General features: G+C 37.1%; 1 protein-coding gene across 8 annotated transcripts in view; it reads left to right on the top strand.

Annotated features, from left to right (window-relative positions):
* CDH18 (cadherin 18) overlaps window positions 1-18,712 on the top strand; it is a 486,743-nt gene that overhangs the window by 292,500 nt on the left and 175,531 nt on the right. For 6 of the 8 annotated variants that reach the window (XM_017809411.1, XM_017809414.1, XM_017809407.1 and 3 more), the window contains 2 exons: window positions 5,120-5,251; window positions 14,557-14,633. The exons of 1 other annotated variant lie outside the window; for it this stretch is intronic. The gene's annotated coding sequence lies outside the window, so the exon portion shown is untranslated. The remainder of the gene's footprint in view (window positions 1-5,119; window positions 5,252-14,556; window positions 14,634-18,712) is intronic. One more of the 8 variants, XM_017809409.1, reaches the window with a different exon arrangement.

Below are 18,712 nucleotides of genomic sequence, written 5' to 3'. Positions count from 1 at the left end.
ATTCCATAAATGCTTTTTTCCCCTTTTATGTGTTCTTTCTTAAGCTGCAGTTTCTGGCACCAGGCAATTTATTTCAAAATTCCAGCTTACATTTAAAAAGAAAATCATGAGGATTCTTCTTCCTTTAGCATGCAAAAAAGATCTAAAACATCATTTCATTGTTTAATATTATACTGCAGACTCAAAAACCAAATGAAAAGTCTTTTTTTTTTCCCCCAAATTGACTTCTGATGAATTTAGTGCTCAGGGTTATCAGTATTAAGCTTCTGTAAGAATTACAAAAATTTGAGGCATCAAAACAAAAGTCACTATCTTGATAAGGCATGTTTTTTGTGATAAAAGGCATCATTACTTTTTCGTTAATGTGCAAAAGGACATAAAAGATAAGCTGGAAAAAATGTATGTGCACTTCTCACAGGAGAATGTTGTCTACACATGATGTGTATGAGACAGTATAAAGATACAGTGGGACATTCATTTATTGCTCATTATATTGTACTTTATTTCTTCACCTGCTTTATATAAATCCAAAGTTGTCATCCCAATTATATAGAAATTGAAAAATATTTTATTAAAAAAAAAAACAAAGCAAAAAACAAACAGAAACCACCCCAAAAAACTATAACCCCCTAGTCTTATTAATTTCTATAGCTGACCATCTATATGACACTTGACAGGAGTAAGTGAATAAATGAAAATAAAGTGATATAATAAATTTTTAAAAGCCCGTTGATTTAGGTAAGTGACGGAAGGATTTAACAAACCGATTTAGATGAAATGAGTAGTTCTGCAAAACACAGATCTTTTAGTCATATGTAGAAGCAGATATAAATGTGTCAGTTATGTGTAACCCTATCAGCCCTCTGACTAAAATGTTAACTGTCACATTGTATGCAAAATATGTATAGAAATTGTGCGGGTTTTGTCCACTGAGAGAGAAGAAAAAAAAATTATATATTGTTTAATATGTGGATCTCAAAGTAAAGAATGAAACCCCACAGTACCTGAGCTTACTGTTCCCATAGAGTTGTAGGATTAAAATTAATTGCTTGAATTGCAAAAGTGCTTTGGAAGATAGAAAAGTCTTTGAGGTGCGGGCAAGTTAATTAGCGCAGGAATAGTTCTTTTCATAAAGAATGAGCACTGTGACATTTTATGTTAGTAGTCACTGTAATCTTCTGGGCAAAGGAGTGGCTCAGTTGCAAAGAGCTTTGTCTTGGTGCAGTTGACAAGCCAGTAAAGAGCCAGCAGTAATGATCATGGGACGGACCAGCCTGAGTTACATAGTGGAAGGCATCTGCTACAAATTGCATGCCCAAAAGAAGTAAGTAGATGAATTCTCGAACCAGCTTAAGGAAGTCTCATGACCAGGAAAATAATGGGAAATCTTAGTATCTGCTAGAAGGGCAACATAACATGGCAGAGTGCAAGCAAACCAAGATATGCCTGTTGTGTGTTAAAGACAATTTCTTGACACATGTGATCAGTGAGCCAGTTAGGTCAGATGTTCTGCACATCTGTTATTCACAGAACAAATAAAAAAAACCTGGCTAAAGATGTGAAGGTCACCAGTTGACTTAATTGCATTGACCACGAGACTGTAGAGTTTAAAATTCTGGGAAAAAAAAAATGACCAAGACATGGACTTGAGGAGAAAAATAGAAACACATGGACTTGAGGAGAAAAAACTGTCTTGTTCAGGGATCTTTGTGGCATGATCCTGTAGGAGTCTGATCTGGAGAAAAGGAGGGCCCAGGTGAGCTGATTAACCTTCAAGGACAACCTCATCAGTTAGAGTGGTCTATGCCAGTATGCAGATAGCCACATAGCTATTGCAGAAGACCATAAGGGGTGAACATCGGAATCTTAACTGAAGATAAGCAAAAACAGAATGTACACAGAAGATAGAAGCTGAGATGAGCTTCCTGGTTATTTCCTACAGAGGCATTGTCTAAGCATGTAGAGGTAAGGTTAGAAAGCTGTAGCTCAGTTGGATCAAGAACTGTAAAAGAAATAAGATTAGCTTTTGTGAGTATATGCAGCAAAAGGCAGCCTAGGGAAACTGGGCCCATTGCTCAGTGGGGCAGAGGATCTAATGACAAAGGATGTGGAAAAGGTCAAGCTGACAGAAACCTCATGAATTTCAACAAAGGCAAATGCTAAGTTTTGTGTCTAGCTTGGAATAATTCACCATGCAGCAGCATGGGCTTAGTGCCAGCAGGATAGAAAGCATCTTTGCAGAGGTCATGGGCAGGTCTTGGTAAAGAAAGCCATGCAAGGAAAGCCAACTGCATTCTACAGAATATTAGCAAGAAAGAAGCCAGCAGGCTAAGGGAGGTAATTTTCCCCCACTATTAAGCACTTATGAGATAGCATCTGGAGTATTGTGTCCAGTTTGAGTACCTCATGACATAAAAGACACTGATGTCTTTGATATCTTGGAGTGAACTCCATGAGGAGCTACTGAGATGTTCAGGGGATTGGAGCACTTGCTGATTGAGGAGAGGTTAAGAGAGCTGGGTTTCTTTAGCCTTAAAAAGATAAGGCTACAGGGANTAGTGCTCTCTTCAGCCGCTTAATGAGAGAGCACAGAGAAGATGGAGATGGATTCTTAGTGGTGCATGACAGTATAGCAAAATTCAATGGGTATGGGGTGATAAATGAGAAATTCTGGTCAGAAAAACATGAATATAATGACAGTCAAATACTGCAACAGGATTCCCAGTATGGTGTGTAATCTCCACCTTGAAGATATACTAAACTGGACTGGACAAGTCCCTGAATAACCTGATCTCCTCGTCCTTCCTTTGAGCAGAGGTCCTGGCCAAACTAAGTAATTCTACTGTTCTATAATCACTGCTTAAAATAAGATAAATCATTAAAACCAAACCAAAACAAAGAGGCATGAGTATAAAATAAATATTTATAGTACTTAACCTTTAATCTTAAAGTTTCCTTTATTGTTTGAATGTACAGCTTTCCTGTATTTCTGAGAAACTAGGTAGGAACTCAGAAATGTGACATTGCCAGTTAATTTCTGGCAGAAATGACAAAAGGTGTATGGGAAAGCTCTTGTTTGGTGCTCCTGAGTTTTCCCTTATGACTTCCAGAAAAGTATTCAGAAGTGTCACAGATAAGCATTGTAGATGCTTCCAACTTTATTTCAATTGAACTCTACTGTCAAAAAAATCAACTTTTCATTATTTATGATGGGTCCACCAAGAAATGGAAGGAAGACTGATCATACAGTGCTGGGTTTGTGACCATATTTTGATTTTTCACACAGTTGCTAAAAGATCCGTAGAGCTTTTTGTAGGACAAATATTTTTGTTACGTAAGAACATAATTCAGTGAAAACTATTTTCCACATTTTTATTAAAAATATTTATTACTTTATTGGAATTAGAGCCAGGACTTTAATACCACTTTGTCATTTCACTGCACTATTTAAATGAAAAGAAATTACCCCACAAAAATATTCCTGGTTAACTTGAAAACAAATTTGCAGTAAGCATTCTTAGTGATTAATATTTCTAGCAGTAGAAGCATATTATACTCTTAGTAGAAATAATCTGAATATCTAAGAATATAAATACATAAACTCCCAGTGGTAATTTAAGGCTGACTTGGATTTTAAAGGAGGGGTTGAGGGTTTTTTTTGTTGGTCTGGTTTCCTTTTTTTTTTTTCAGTCCGTTGAATTGAGAAATGTACTCTCATCTGGACAAAATATTCCAATGCTGTTAATTTGACAAGAATTCTGATTATACTCTATTTGGTCTCCAGCCCTTCACTGTTATGCAAATTAAGCTTACTTTCTTTTGCTATGTGTGAAGTACATGAGCAGCCATACATACTTACATTGTGTCAATAAAGGAGTAGAAACATTATTTATGATGACTAAAAGAGAGTTTTTACAGAAATTTATTGATAATTCTTCAATAGCATCTTGATAAACCTCAGAGGCTTGACTGGCAAAACTGTCAAAATTATAGCCAAGAACATGTTGATAGCTGTGATGTTGTTGTTTTCTACCTAGAGATGGACTGAAGGAGGTGACCCTTCTGTGGGATTTATTGTAAGACTTTGCTGCAGGACAGAGGATCAGAGTGTAACTATAATTTTACTTCCCATTAGCTGTCATTCAAAAAAATCTGTTGGGAAGATGTCCTATTCACAGATTTCTTTATAAAACAGCCTAAAATTACATATTTGAGCATATTCAGTTGACAGTTACATAAAAGTAATTATACAGTGGAGAGGAAACAAATAGTTTGAAGCCAATGAAACTTAGTTCAATGAGCGAATGGAAATTTTCTTCGAACATGCCCTCCGTGGGATGAATATAATTTAAACATAGATGAAACAAGAAATAGTTTTATAATTATACATATTAAAGGGCTATTCTAACATTATGGAGCACGTGATAATTATTTTTTACAGTTTTATTCTTACGTATTCTTCAGTTCTCAGTTTGCACTGTTTTGCTTAAAGCATTTGCAAGCAAATGACTTTCAGACATGACAGTCAGGGTGTGGTGTACCTGAGAATCCCTTAATAACTTCTTACAAAGTGGTTATTTCACAAATACTAAACTTGATTGATTGACTCAACTACTCTGCAGTAATCATCAGGGGTGGGGGAACGAGGGGGGTGGGGAGGCATTACTCAGTTGTTGGGAGGATTTTGAACTTGGCAGGTGATTTTCTTATTGAGCTAGAGTCAGTTTCCTCCTGCGTAAACTAGTAGCCTCTCTGACTTTTGTAAGAAGAATGTGAAATTCTTTGCCGAGCAGTTTCAGTCTCAGATGCAAAAATCTGGCTATACAATTCGAGCAATTATCTTTGAGCTATACTGAAAGATGGATATGTCTGGCTCTGAAAGGGATGTAAGCTGGGTGAAAGGAATGGTTTTCTGGATCAGAGAGAATTACATTTCTGACAGAAACAGGGAAGCCTTGTGAGGGAAATTTAGATTAAATTTGTTTACTCTGTTAAGCTATAAGGCTAAACTCTGAGTTTTAACATAGAATATATGATAATTTTTGGTGATCTTTATGGAAAGACCCACCTCCACTGTGAGAGAAGCTGGATCAAGCTCTGTGTGTTCTATTTTGTTCAGGCTTGCGGGTAAACTGCTGATGGAGTTAAAATACTCTGAAGAGAAGTAACAGCCTCTGCCTGTTAACTTACAAATCAACAGAAGAATTGTGCATCGCTAGGCAATATAAAGCTAAATGAGTACTTTTTTCAGGTTAGTGTTTTTATTATTTTCTTTCTTTTTTCTTTTTCTTTTTTTTTTAATGTGTACATCAATTATTAGGGGTTCCTATGTCATATTAGGGGTGTCTAACGGTCATTGAAGAACACCATGTCAAGTCACTGAACCATCTTTCTTGCAGATCTTTATTTTTCATGTAGTTTTAGGACTGTGTGGAAAACACTGAACAATGAGTGGAAATCAGAGTTTGATGGAAAAATCAAACTGTAAAATAATACGACAAAAAATTAAAGCAGGACTCAGAGAACATAACCTCATTAATGACTAATTGTGTTTAGTAAACTATCCCTGTTAGTTACTGTTGTGAGTTAATTATCCTTGCAGATGTTCTTTTCTAGTAAAAAGGAAAGCATGTTTTAGCTTTACCTTATGTAACCTTTTTAAAAAAAATATTTTTTTCCTACTATGTGGACAAAAAAAGATGATATTTAATTATTAGATATCAGGTGAACATTTTTGTAGGAACACTTCTCTCAACAGAACAATTATGCACTTGAGATTGAAAAAAGTTTAGAAAGGCAGTTTTGACTATGTCCATTAAAAAGTCTTCATTTACCTTTTCCTGAATTCTTTGAAATAAATCTTGTTTTAAGAAAAGTAGAGATTAAAGTAAAAAAATAATATTTGCAGCTGATTCAAATAATTACTCCAATTTATAATTCCAGTATTTACTATAAAACATCCAAACGTCAAACCTCAATGCAAAATCCATCATGGTTATAGTCCTATAGTGCTAGAGGTTTAAATGTGTACCTGAAAATCTTACTGTGTCCCAGAGATCCCTCAAGGTCATCACCAGTCACCAGGAGATGCTCCTGCTTCCACTGGCCCTGAGGTATCAACTTCATGTATCCATCCTCCACTGCACCCTCAAAAAGGCAAAGGAATCTGGTTCCAGGGGTTCTTTTTAGGCTGTTCCAGGATCCAGGGTATAGATTTTAAACACACTTAGGTAAGAGCTGCCTTGTTATCCAGTTGCCACTAATAAAACTCAACTAAAGCCAAGTTACGGTAAAATTCAAGTACTAGCACTCTAGTCTATAACATTCAAAACAGACTAGACTATGCAGTTTAAAATATTTTTAGGCTGAAATGAGAGGTGTTGCAGTTATCCTTGTTGCACCAGCCTTGCATCAAATTATCTATTCCTCACTCATTGAGTTGACTTATATCTATGCTGTGAAGATGGCAGTCTTATACTCTCTCCGCTTGTCTTAAACCTCAAATTACACTTGCTCAGAAGGTTCTGTAAGGCAATTTATAAAGCACACTTGGTGGCCTCTTACATTTCACTGCACAAGGTCTTTCATTATGTGTTAATATTCTATAACAACCTGTACTTTAAACTGTTCAAAGATCTCCATAGAATAACTGAATGGTAACATTTGACTGAGTCCAGATGTATTGCATGGTGAGATCACCCATCTATAATTTTTCCCCTCCTTAGACATAATGTGGAAGGAAACTAACAGGAACACAGGAAACAGCAGCAAGTGTTCATGATATATGAAAATTTGTAAAAAAGCTGATAAAGAAATTACTCGTTTGTGCTTCTTTATTGACATTACTGCTGAGAACTCCCGCCTGAACAGTGTTAGAATGTTTATTTCTGAAGAACTTAAATGGAGAAATTGAAGCACTTTGGGTGCATTAATGTTTAACTGTACTGTTAATATCAGAACTGTTCATCTATCCCTTTGTTGGTACAACATTTTCTTGAAGCTCTAACATCTGTGACACAGGGAAATCATTCAGTTCAGCCATATAGTCTATTTTTCACTAAAGGTTTGCATCATAAGAGCAGCATAGAAGACTTTACCTGTGGAAAATTCTCTGGATTTCCCTGTTAGGCTACACATTTAGCTTACAATTTCTGTATCAAGAGAACACATATTCTCAGTCCCTAAACTGAGCATCACTGTCTCATGAAGGGTAAAGCTAATTCGTGACATTACATGAAACATTATATTCATTAGCATTCATTGCCAGAGGGGTTCTGGCTGCTTGAAGACTTTCAACGTGTGACAAAAAAACTCAGAGAAAAACAGAAACCAAGATTACTTGCCTGTCTTTGAATTCAAACAAGACAACAGTTGACTGTACAAGAGACCATCTAGCAGTCAGTTCCAATGCATACATCACTGCTTCAGTGAATTGGGCCCTAAATATTTTTTCTGTGAATGATCTGTCATTTGTCTGAACATCTACCTCCTCAGTTGCAGGACTTGGTGGGTTTTTTTTTTAGCTCTCTACCCATTTCTCCTGCCTCTTGACTTCCCACTGAGTGGAAGCACAACCATCTGGCGCATCTGCTGCTCACCCCACCCACCTCTGGTTTTATATCATCTGCAACCTTCTGAAGAGTGGACTCTGTCTCATTTTAAGATCATTAATGAAAATGCAAATAGTACTGGCGCCAGTATTGACAACTGGGGTATAGCATTAGGCTCCAGTGTTAGATGCTCCATCACCATCTCAGTGATTGAGGTGAGGTTGACCAACCTGTAGTTTTTTGGATCTTTCTTCTTGTCCCTCTTGAAGGTAGGAGTGAAATTTGCTTTCTTTCAGTCTTCAGGAACCTGTTCGGATTGGCATGCAATGACATCAGTTGGCTCCCACAGTACTCATGGGTGCTTTCTGCCAGGCTTCATGGGTTTATGTATGTCCAGGTTATTTAAAACTTCCCTAATCTGATTCTCGTCCACCAAGGATGTCTTCCTTACTCCAGGATTTGCCAGTGGCCCAAAGGGCCTGTGATTCCCAAAGGCCAGCTTTTCAAATAAAGACTGAGGTGAAGAAGACATTGAGTTTCTCAAGTTAAAACACTTAATCAGAAACATGTTTGGCTTGATTCATTTGATAGAGAGCTTTTGTAGACTTTTGCCTGAATTCCTGTTGGGGTGTTGTAGATCCCAGCTTTTACAGACACTGTAGGCATTATACCCATGGAGTTGAGAGTCTGCCTACAGCATGTGTTCATGCCTCAGTGTCATAGCAGAAGGCACCAAAGTACTGCTGAGTTTAAGGATTTCTGAGCTTCTGTAGCGGAATGCAACCACAGCCTTGAGGTTATGGGAGGTTACAGTGCATTTTCCCTGGATTTTTTTTTACCCCTGGCTCTGAGAGTTTAGAAATACTGATGTCAGATGGTAGCTAATTTTATTTGCTCTATTTTCACAGTGACTAAACAATGCTGAATAGAGAGTTAAGTGACTTACTTAACTTGTAAGTGGCTTAGTTATTTCTCCTACTTCTTGAAATTTAATCAATCATGTTGTGTGTAATTATTTAGTTAATGTTGATTACATGTAGACCTCAGATATGGTTTTCTAAAACCTGTTACAAATCCACTCACTAAATAGGTTCCCTGAAATTTTTTATATTTATTCTTTTATATTTTAAGTCTTCTTTCTTTTTCCCCAGCCAGCATAGGGAGAAAAGTTGTCACACTAAAAGCCTGATTTCGTTCTGCTCTTGTACGTGCAATCCATTTGCTCAGTGGGATTCCAGCTAAGTATAGAAAAAAGAACATCACACTGGGGAATGCATGCACCTAACAGAGACCTGAAAGCTTCCAACCTTAAGCTTTGCTAATGGCAAATTATCTTAGTGATCTTACTCTGCTCTATCTCAGGCAAGATTAAGAGAAAAGCAAAAAAAATGGCCTTGCTAACTTCAAACTTAATTGATAATATCTGTCCTGTTATTTTAAATTGTTATTTGCATCTTGTGTTTGCTTCAAGATACAGAAGGCAGTGTTGAACTTCACTTCTTTTATTAATCTGCCAGGAGCTTTTTTTGTTGACACAGTTGGAATATGAGTTAAAACATAACTCCTTACTCTGCTCAGAGGTGCGTAGCAGATCACAAAATTTAGTGCTGTGTGTTCTGTTCCAAACAATAAGCTCTAGCCTGTTTCTGCTGTAAGCCCACTGCAAATACTGGAGCCACGCAAGGAATGAAGCCTCTCACAGTTCAAGTAAAGGCTTTGATTGTGACCTGTTTTGTTTAGTGCTTGGTCAAAAGATGTACTAAATTATTTCGGTCACTTGGTTTTTTTTCTTTAATCATAAGTGAAAGGAATAACTGCATACGGTGTTTGTTTTTCCCTATTAATAATAACTATTGCACAGTGGCAGAGGTGACTTTAGAAATAATTTAAATAACCATTTCAGAAACAGCATTTGAGCACTTTAATTTGGTTCCCAGAAGTTGTTTCCTAAAGGCTTCCTCTGTCGATCACTGAGAGGACTGCTTTCCTTAGCAAGCACTGAAAATACTTCTGTTACTTAAACTTTATTCTTTTTTTCCTGTGCCCACATTTTATAAATATTTTAGATATCCAAAGAATCATTTAGGGTCATTCTGTTAGCAAAGACTATAATTATGTGTATTATAACTGGATTTGTGATGGCACACTGTAATTTTCTACAGAACAATTGGGAAAATATTAATAGTGATACGAAACAGACTAACTATTTCTTCATTAGGAACTACAAAAATTGTAACATTATGAAGGACATCTGTAGGAATACAGAGCATTGAGCAGCTTCTGAGATACTGTACGTGCACGGTTTCAAATAAAGTAATTGGTTTCTGAAATCACTTAATAAGCTTTTTATTTCTGCCCAAAAATAAAGTTTACACTGGTAAAACTAAGCCCTTTCTGGAGCTAAATTTCTAGTTTTAATTATGGTATCAGTAAACTCTTGCACAACAAAGAAAGGGTGCAGGATGAGCAAGGCAGGCTAGAGAAGTGATAGAAAAAAGTGAAGTTAATGGGTTGTTCTGATAAATAGACACACTGCATTTGATGTTACAACAGTGTCTAGTAGAAATTGTGGAGCATATTTCCATTTTAGAAAGAATAGATGAATCACAGACCTCAAGACAAAAACTCTGCAGGAATTACCCTAAGGTTTATAACCAAAGTTATAAACTCGTATCTCTTGCTGATGAATGTTTCTGCATTTAATTGTGTAGTTGCAGGAAGTGATGGAATGTGTTGTACTTTGTTTTGCTAGAGCTCAAGAACATAAATACGTTATTTCTTTTTAATTATTACTATTTTTACAATTCTAGATCACTTTTTAAAAAAAAGAATTCCAGATAAACCTTATGGTATTTTATACTGAACAGCTGAAAGAAGAGCAGATTATGCAGTGTAAAAATTGTTTATTAATATTCATTCAGGCCCTTTTATTGCAAAAGATCCACAACACTATTTGGAATATAGAAGGTAACAGACATGGAGATGGCTGAGGTTCATCCACTGGAGATTGAGTGTTAAGAGCTTGGTACTATTGGGAAGATTGTTTAGCTCACTCTGTTTTCATCATTTGGTGTTAAAAAGCAAGTAAAAAATATAAAAACTCTGAAGAGAACCTTTGCAGACTGTTCTTTTACAGTTTAGCATTCAGCCAATTTATCTTGGCCTTCTAAATCCATTGAGCTGATCTAATGTCTTCCTGCTCCAGACACTACTGATCTCCTTGATAAATCATTATTTTTTCATTTCCTGAACCAGTTCCTTAGCTAATTATTTCCTTAAGGGTAAACAGTTGCTTCCCCAGTGATCATAGAATCATCAACTCATAGAATGGGTTGGGTTGGAAGGGACCTTTAAAACTCATCTAGTGCAACTTCTATGCAGTGAACTAGGACATCTTCAACTATATGATTCCTCAAGCCCCATCCAACCTGACCTTGAACGTTTCCAGGGATGGGGCATCCACAACCTCTCTGGGCAACCTTTTCCAGTGTTTCACCATTTCATTGTAAAAAACTTCTTCGTTATATCCAGTTGGAATCTACACTCTTTCAGTTTGAAACCCTGACCCCTCGTCCTATTTCAACAGGCCCTACTAAAAAGTTTGTTCCCATCTTTCTTATAATCACCATTTATGTACTATGAAAGAAAGGAGTCTCGTAAGAGCTCTCACTTTTGCTTTTCCCTGTGTTCTAATGGCAAAACTGGGTGGTAGCCCCATGTCCTCACTTTGCTTCTTCTGCTGTTCTATTGGTGGTTTGCAATTTCCTTTACCTTTATCTCTCCAGGAGTTCTCAAAAAGAGGACAGGAAAGTGCTTTGCCCTTTCTATTCCTTGACATTTCTTCCCAGGTCTCTTCTGCAATTTTGTAGGAATAATATTTTTCATGGAGTAGCTTTGGGAACCAGAGCATGCAACAACCACACTGGTGTTCTCGTTTGTGCCCTTCCAGCATTGTCTCCTGACTCCAACTCTGTTTTCATTCTGCAGGACTTGAGCACACACAGAAATGCCAAGTAAAACACCTGTACTGGCAGGTGTCATTCTGGAGATGAGTAAGATGACATTAATTTGAAATAGGTGAGGAAGGGAGATTAATTAAGCACTCGATTAAGTACTCTATCATCAGAAAATGAGCTTTTTTTTTTGACAGGATCTCTCATCTCTAACTTTATGTTTCCTGCAGTGCAAGAATGAAAATGTGAATAACAGAAATTTGAACAAAATATCCCTCTGTAACAAAAATAAATAAAAAATAAATTTTCTTGATAAAACTTTAATTGTAGCATTGGTAAGTTAAAAAATAATACTAGGTGGATTTTTTTTTCTAGAGAATAAAAAAGGAAACAGCTGCAAGAAGTAAGTTGATGGTAAGGTGCTTGGAATGCATTGGGTATTAGAAAAACCCATTTTTTGTTCTGCTACAGCTTTCTCGTGGTGCTTCTGCAGGTTGGTTGGAGTCACAGGGAATTTGGGGGTGAGGCAACTGCAAGAAGAGGACCACTCTACCCATTGATACAGGTTTTCATTTCTGCATTGGCTGAGTATTGCCAGAGGTGTAAGACCCCAAGTTCTTAAGCTACAAGCTCATCAGAGGGGTTTACTTTAAAAATATACAAGACTCCAACAATATTTGCCCTCTGGACATACTAGAAGAGCCTTCCGTTCTTTTAACACCTTAAGAGAGAGCACAAAGGAGAAGATGCTGCACATGTTTTCTCAGGAAGTACTTTACTGGTAAACTTTAGAAAATAAGGAACTTGACTCAAATTTAAAGGGTAACATTCAACCAAAATAAAGGATTCCACAAAACAACATGTTGCTTTAGCAATTTAGCACCATTTAGCAAAATCCAACCCATTCATTCTCAAGTTACTCAAAATAATAAGAAAGGAGATTAAGAGAAGAAGTAAAGAAAGAGAGAGAAAAAGAGAAAAATTACAGCTACTGCTAGAGGCTCCTGCGCAAGTCCAGCTTCCACATGACCAAATGATAGGGTTGAAATGAAGATAGAGAGCACATCTTGCTGCTTTTATTTGCTTTGGCCCCCCTGTGTCCACACCACCCCCCACCCCCGGCAGGACTTCCAGTGTGCCAGCTGGTCTGGGGCTGGGTCAGGGGCTCTGAGCTGTGGTGTGGGCAGTGCTCCCGGGATGCCGTTCACGGACAGCTGCTCCAGGGCTGCCCAAGGAGTCTTGCAGGGGCTGCAGTTTGAGACAGGGCATCACGTCACCTCCGTGAAATTTGACCTGTCCCTTTCCCCCCCACACACACTTTAGTTAGTCCGAGTCAGTAATTTAATGTCTCACAAAAGGACAGCTGGGCAGGGTGTGCCGAGGAGGAGCACAATACACTTGCATTTTTGGTATAGTGCGTATATTCACATGTGCCGTAGCTGCAGTGGCCCTGCTCATGGACATGATCAGCACCACAGGCTCAGGGGAGAGGCCATCCACTGCCAGCAGTGGTGATGCCCCAGGCCCATAGGGCAGAGCTCCATTCCCCTGCAGTGATTCAACCCTGGGCTCCTCCTGCAAGGTTGCAGCCCTGTTGTTCATGGTTTTACACCTAGTTCGTTAGCACAGGCCTCACTGATCCCTCAGGCAGTCTCTTTGACTTTCTCCACATCTAAACCCAATAAGCAATTGTTAGCCAGCACACTGCTTCTGGTCTCCTGCCCAGAAGGCCTTGCAAGGATGGGAAGTTAGTAGCAGCTCATCTACGCTTCTGTCCTCTGCGTAGCTGAGCTAGTAGAGTGGACAGATGTTGTTCAGACCTCATTTTATCCGAGCACTGCTCTCAAGTAGATTTTACCCCATGATATTTGGCATGCCTCATTTTTCTGTTTGTAACATGGAGATAATGGCCACTTTTCATTCAGGGAATGCTTCTCTGCAGAAATATATTTTTAGTATATTTTCACCTATGCAATACAGGGGCTGTCTCCTAGCAGTGTGTAAGGAGTGGGTGTGTGTAGCGCAATAGGGCTCTTCATGTAATCTCTCAGCATCACCAGCAGCTGCTATGAATAGAAAAACATTTTGTAACTTGTGGTGGTCATTTAAAATCTGTGACTGGTGTTGACAAGAGGTATGAGAATGCTGTTGACTTTTAGAAAGCAAACTGTTCCTATTTCATGTTTTAGTCATGATGGGGTTTACATACTTTGTGAAACAGAGGTGCGTTCAACGTGGTGACATCTCTAATATTCATTAGGCTTGAAAAGACTATTTAATGTTCTGTTATCTGCTGTCTTATGAATGAGGCTTACTGTAAATTGTAGGTGCTTCATCACACTAGTTTTATAGGAATAATTCCAGAACATTTCATTTGTGATAGAATTACCATTATTAATAACTCAGTTGAATAGCCAGTGCTAGCACTGCATTGCTTACTGGTATCTTTGGGGAATGTTAGATATTCAGTGGCTATCCTCTACTTTGGAAAATATGTTTCTCACAGTTGCCTTCTTTTCAATTACATTTTCTCCAATGGATATTTGCAGCTTTTGTATTAAAAAATAGATAAATAAAAGCTTCTTCAAAGTAGCTTATTTCTGTATAAAGGGGAAAACATTTGTATTTGCAAATTAAATAAAATTGATACTAGCATGGTGGTAGACACAAACCGTGGCTAATCCTTTAATACAGTAGACCAATGGAGAAGGCATTAGAAAAAATTAATTCATTGTTGAAATATTGATGGTTCACAGTTTGGTAAAAAGATAGAGAATTGAGATATTTTTATATTTATTTATATAATTTTAATATTGTTATTTTCTGGTTTTTTCTTCTTTCTTATTGTCTAAATATGTTAATTCTATGCATGCCACAGTATTCTTGTGAAGGAATTTCATGTTCAGAGATCCTTGCTAGGTGTTATGAGAAAAAGTTTTTGTTAATACCACCGTTACACTTCTCTCTGAAAGAGATTTTTTTAGTAAAATACCCTCTCCCTCATTTCCTTGAATTCTGACGTGTGTGGTTTTTTTGGGTTTGTTTCCCATCAGCTAAAAAGGCACTTGATTAGATTTGTCAAGTCATTTGGAAAAGGAGGAGTGGAGAAGTGCCCTATAACCACTGAAGAGTAAGTGCCTGTTTTACCTGCTATTTTAACCACAGAAGTAAGTAGGATACACAGATGGATTGGTATGAAACTTTTATAATACCAAGAGGCATACAAAAATGTGCACACACGGAAGTATAACTGTTCTGAAATACTTCAAAAAGAAAGCCAAGAGATCTGCTTGGAAGTAATTATGGATCAGGTCATGAACAGTGTTGAGGTATACAATGTAAATTATTGAAAGCCAAAATTGAAAAGTACCTTAAGTGAAATTCTGTTAAATTGATTCAGATACTGAGTAGCTTTTAATATTCAATATAGAAAGTCTCTAAAATTAGAAAATGCGGTTTGGATGTGTGCACACAACTCTGCCCTTGAAAACTAGGAACTAATTGAATAAAGACATGTATGTCAGCTCTATTTGCATGCTACTAAAAACACCACTCTGTTTTATACTGAAGATGACTGTCAGCTTTGTTTGCTTGTCTGTTGATTCTAATGCTTTTTTGATTCATGTCAAACTAAAATTTCATTTTCAAAATGCAGGTGTTAACTGCTTTCAGTTTCTCCCCAGCAGAAAATCTGTGTAGCAGAAAGCACTATATGATAATGAATCTTATGGGATAGATTTGGATATGAGAAGCTAAGCTGGAATAATAAAGCATTAAGCTTGGACTTGGAAGTGTTTAGACACCTTCGCAAGTGTATTAAGCATTTAAGCTTTTGTTTGAGGACAGTCATACAAGAAAAATATTTAAACTCTGCACTTAATATACAACACTTTAAAAACTTTGCTGATTCAACAAATTAGTTGAAAATGAAATTTTTGCTTTTCTTACAATTGAAAATATTAAAGGAGCTGAGGGTGAAGTTCATAATACTAGGTTGTACTTTTGTTAGCTTAGGAATTATGAACATGGCTTTAATATACTGTAGTGTCTTTTGTTCATACACAAGTGTGGGGTAGGAGAGCACCATTAGATCTCCCTGACACTGGGACAAACTGCTCTCTGCATACTTTGGAATACACAGAATATTGATCCTTTTAGAGCAGCAAACAGCACGGTTGGGAAGCAAAAGAACGGTGTCATATTTTATTTGTGCAGATGTACCTGGCATTCAGATTGGACCCAGTCAAATCAATCTGCTTGTTCATTGCTACTGGATGTACAACTCTCAGCTGTGTTCCCTCTCTCCTTTGTGGTAGTACATTTGATGCTCCTTCATTTCCTTGGGAAGCCAGTTGCAGCACAATAGCCAGAGAAAGACTGACTCAGCCAAAAATCTGAAGGGTCTTCTGTCCATTAAGTGGGCTAGATGGAAGTGAGATGGCAGGAACTGAGAAGAAAATCAAAGGAAGTGGACCACAAATTTCAACAGCTTTAGTGTTGGAGAAAATAGTCTGTCTTGTCTAGCCAAAATCTTCTTCTATCTACAAAATTCAGATTCAAAACTTCTGTCTCTGAGGGACTGTACACCTCTTTCTGCCATCTCCTTAGGTTTTGGATAGAAACTAACTTCAGCTCCTTAGTAATGAATACTGTTTGCTAGAAAGGAAGAAAGGAACTGAAAAAGTGAGAAAATTGATAAATTACACAAACTAGAAGGGTTGTGGGATTGTAATGGAAGATTAGGTGGTTTAGGTTTTTTTAATAAATATTACATATTTTAGGATTGACTGTGATTTATAGGACATCTCCTGTGGTTGATAGAAATACGGCTTGAGAAGTTATCTGAACACAAGTTGCCATGGCGATGTAGCTGCAATACTGTATTAGTAATCAATGTCAAGGCTGTGTGGTAGACAGCAGTGATTGAATTGCAAGTATCATAGAAGTAAAACTAAAAGCTTTGAGTAAAATATCATCAATAATTATGAAGATTACAAGACATATAAATCCTTTACCTGAATTTTGGAGGCAATAAGATAGTTGATGAACTCTTTTCAGAAATAGAGCTTCTGATCTTAGGTTATTGGTATAAATCCTGCCTAGTCTAGTAAGGTTAGAAGGGTTGCTACCTACACATTTCTGAGGACAATTTTTCTACATTTGGCACTTATCATTTTCTTATTAAAGATTTTAATTGAAGAGATCGGGGAAATACCTGTGTTATGAGTCTGTAGGATGTTTTCTCCTGTATTTCCTGAAAGACTGTTTTTCAGCACAACCACAACATGTGAGTTTGTGTCAGGGATAAAGACTGATTACTTTGACATTAGCTATTCAGGGCCTTGTCCATGCATATGAGAAGGTTTATGATTACTGAGAGTGTTCAGTCAGTGATGAACAGTTGTTCTGATGATCTGTAATTGTGCAGAGTGGGAGTATATTGACACCAGTAGTACATAGCTGTCACTGAGTTTATTTAAGAAATACTGATAAATGAAGAAGACCTGTTGGTTTTGTGTGTTGATGTTATTCTGGTGGTTGACTTTATTCTGTCATGTAAGTTTTTGACATATTGGATTTATGGTTAAGTGTCAAAATAGGTAAAAGTACAACTTTCTCATAAATAGTTTTCTTTCAGTCATTTATTTTGGTACATATCAGAGGATTGATGTCTTGTGAGCTGTGTCTTACTACTAGTGTGTGTAGTCAACTGGCCTGGAGTCCCATTTTCATTGCTCCCTGGTGAAAATAGAGTAAAAAATGAATTAGAAAAAAGTGTGGTCTCTGGTGCATTACTTTCATAATATTATTGCTAAAAGCAGCTGTAGGTAGACGAGATGGAGCTCCACCTGTGTATGACTTCTTTATTCTAAATTTTTCATTCTGAAGAAGTGATTTTTTTTTTTTAAACTTTGCTATCAATGGAAGATAGACGATTTTAGTAGAAAGACGATTTTAGAAATGCAGATATTTTCCCCTGTATTTAGAATGCTTGTGTTTAGGATAAGAAAGTGTATATATATAATCTAATTTCATAAAAACAATATGATTTTGATTAGTTACAGTCCATTTAATAAAAATAATAAAGGGTAAAGGATGAAAGAGGGGGAAAAAACCCTGACAACAATCTGCAAGATTTTTATGTTTAGCCATATAATTTTTTTCTGGCAAAATTTACTTAATGGCAGTAGTGGATCAGTTTTATTTCATGTTTGTAAAGCAAAAGACCTAAAGGGCATGGCAAAAATTAATAGGGTATTTGCTAGAAGAAAGTATGGCTAAGTAGCATTATGGACCTAATATTACTGAGACATACCAGTGCTGTGCATCTGCTTTTATCTATTAGCTAAAAAAAGGTAATTATTGCTTTTAGTAGTCTATGAAAATTGCATATTTGAATGATTTACTGTCCAAGGTATGTTAAGTGCATCTTACAGTGTTTATATAATATATATTTATCCTTTAATAATAACATTTTAAATGGGAAAATTACATAGCAAATGTCCTTGTTTATTCATTAAAACTCCTGTATCCTTGTAGCAGGCCATATTTCTCAGACATTTGTTTGAATATATCCTGAAATAAACAAAGTTGATCTCTGCCTCTTGATAATGCCTTGGTCTTTTCTTGACCTCTTTTTACAGAGGGAGATGTCACTGATTGGCAGTATCCCTAGTATGCTGTAGATAAATGAGTTCTAAGTTAGCTTACGCATGTATCAGTGTACATGTAGTGTCTGAACAAAATGCAGGTAGCCATTGGCATTTTAACACAGATGCCTGATCATGTAGTGCAGCCCAAGCTCAGTCCCTTGCAGTTAGAGCTGGAGAGATGCTGTTCACAAAAAGTAATTGTTCTCATATGTATTCCTCATTTCATGGCTGGGCTTCGCGAACGAAGATTTGGGAAGGCTCTATCCACATTTGCTACAGGAGCGCTGGTGGCTTATGAGGCCAATACGTGACAGACATATCCGATTGCAAAAGGCACAGCAGAAAGACTGCTTAGGTGGTGTATTCTGCAATACACGGTTCTTTCTGCATTGCCTTTTTTCCTCGAGAGTGATCCTGCGTGTGTTCTCAAAGGAAGCAGCTGCGTTATAGATGGTGTGTCCCCAGGCCTCCCAATTTGAGGCCAGAGTAGACCAGTTATGGTGATCAATATGGCCAAGGCTGAGATGTTGTTTCAGGGAGTCCTTGTATCTTTTCT

Source organism: Lepidothrix coronata, unplaced genomic scaffold (genome assembly GCF_001604755.1).
Source record: "Lepidothrix coronata isolate B3197 unplaced genomic scaffold, Lepidothrix_coronata-1.0 Scaffold26, whole genome shotgun sequence".
Taxonomy (NCBI): Eukaryota; Metazoa; Chordata; class Aves; order Passeriformes; family Pipridae; genus Lepidothrix; species Lepidothrix coronata.
Note: the sequence above shows the minus strand (reverse complement) of the source record. Positions and strands in the feature narration are given on the sequence as shown.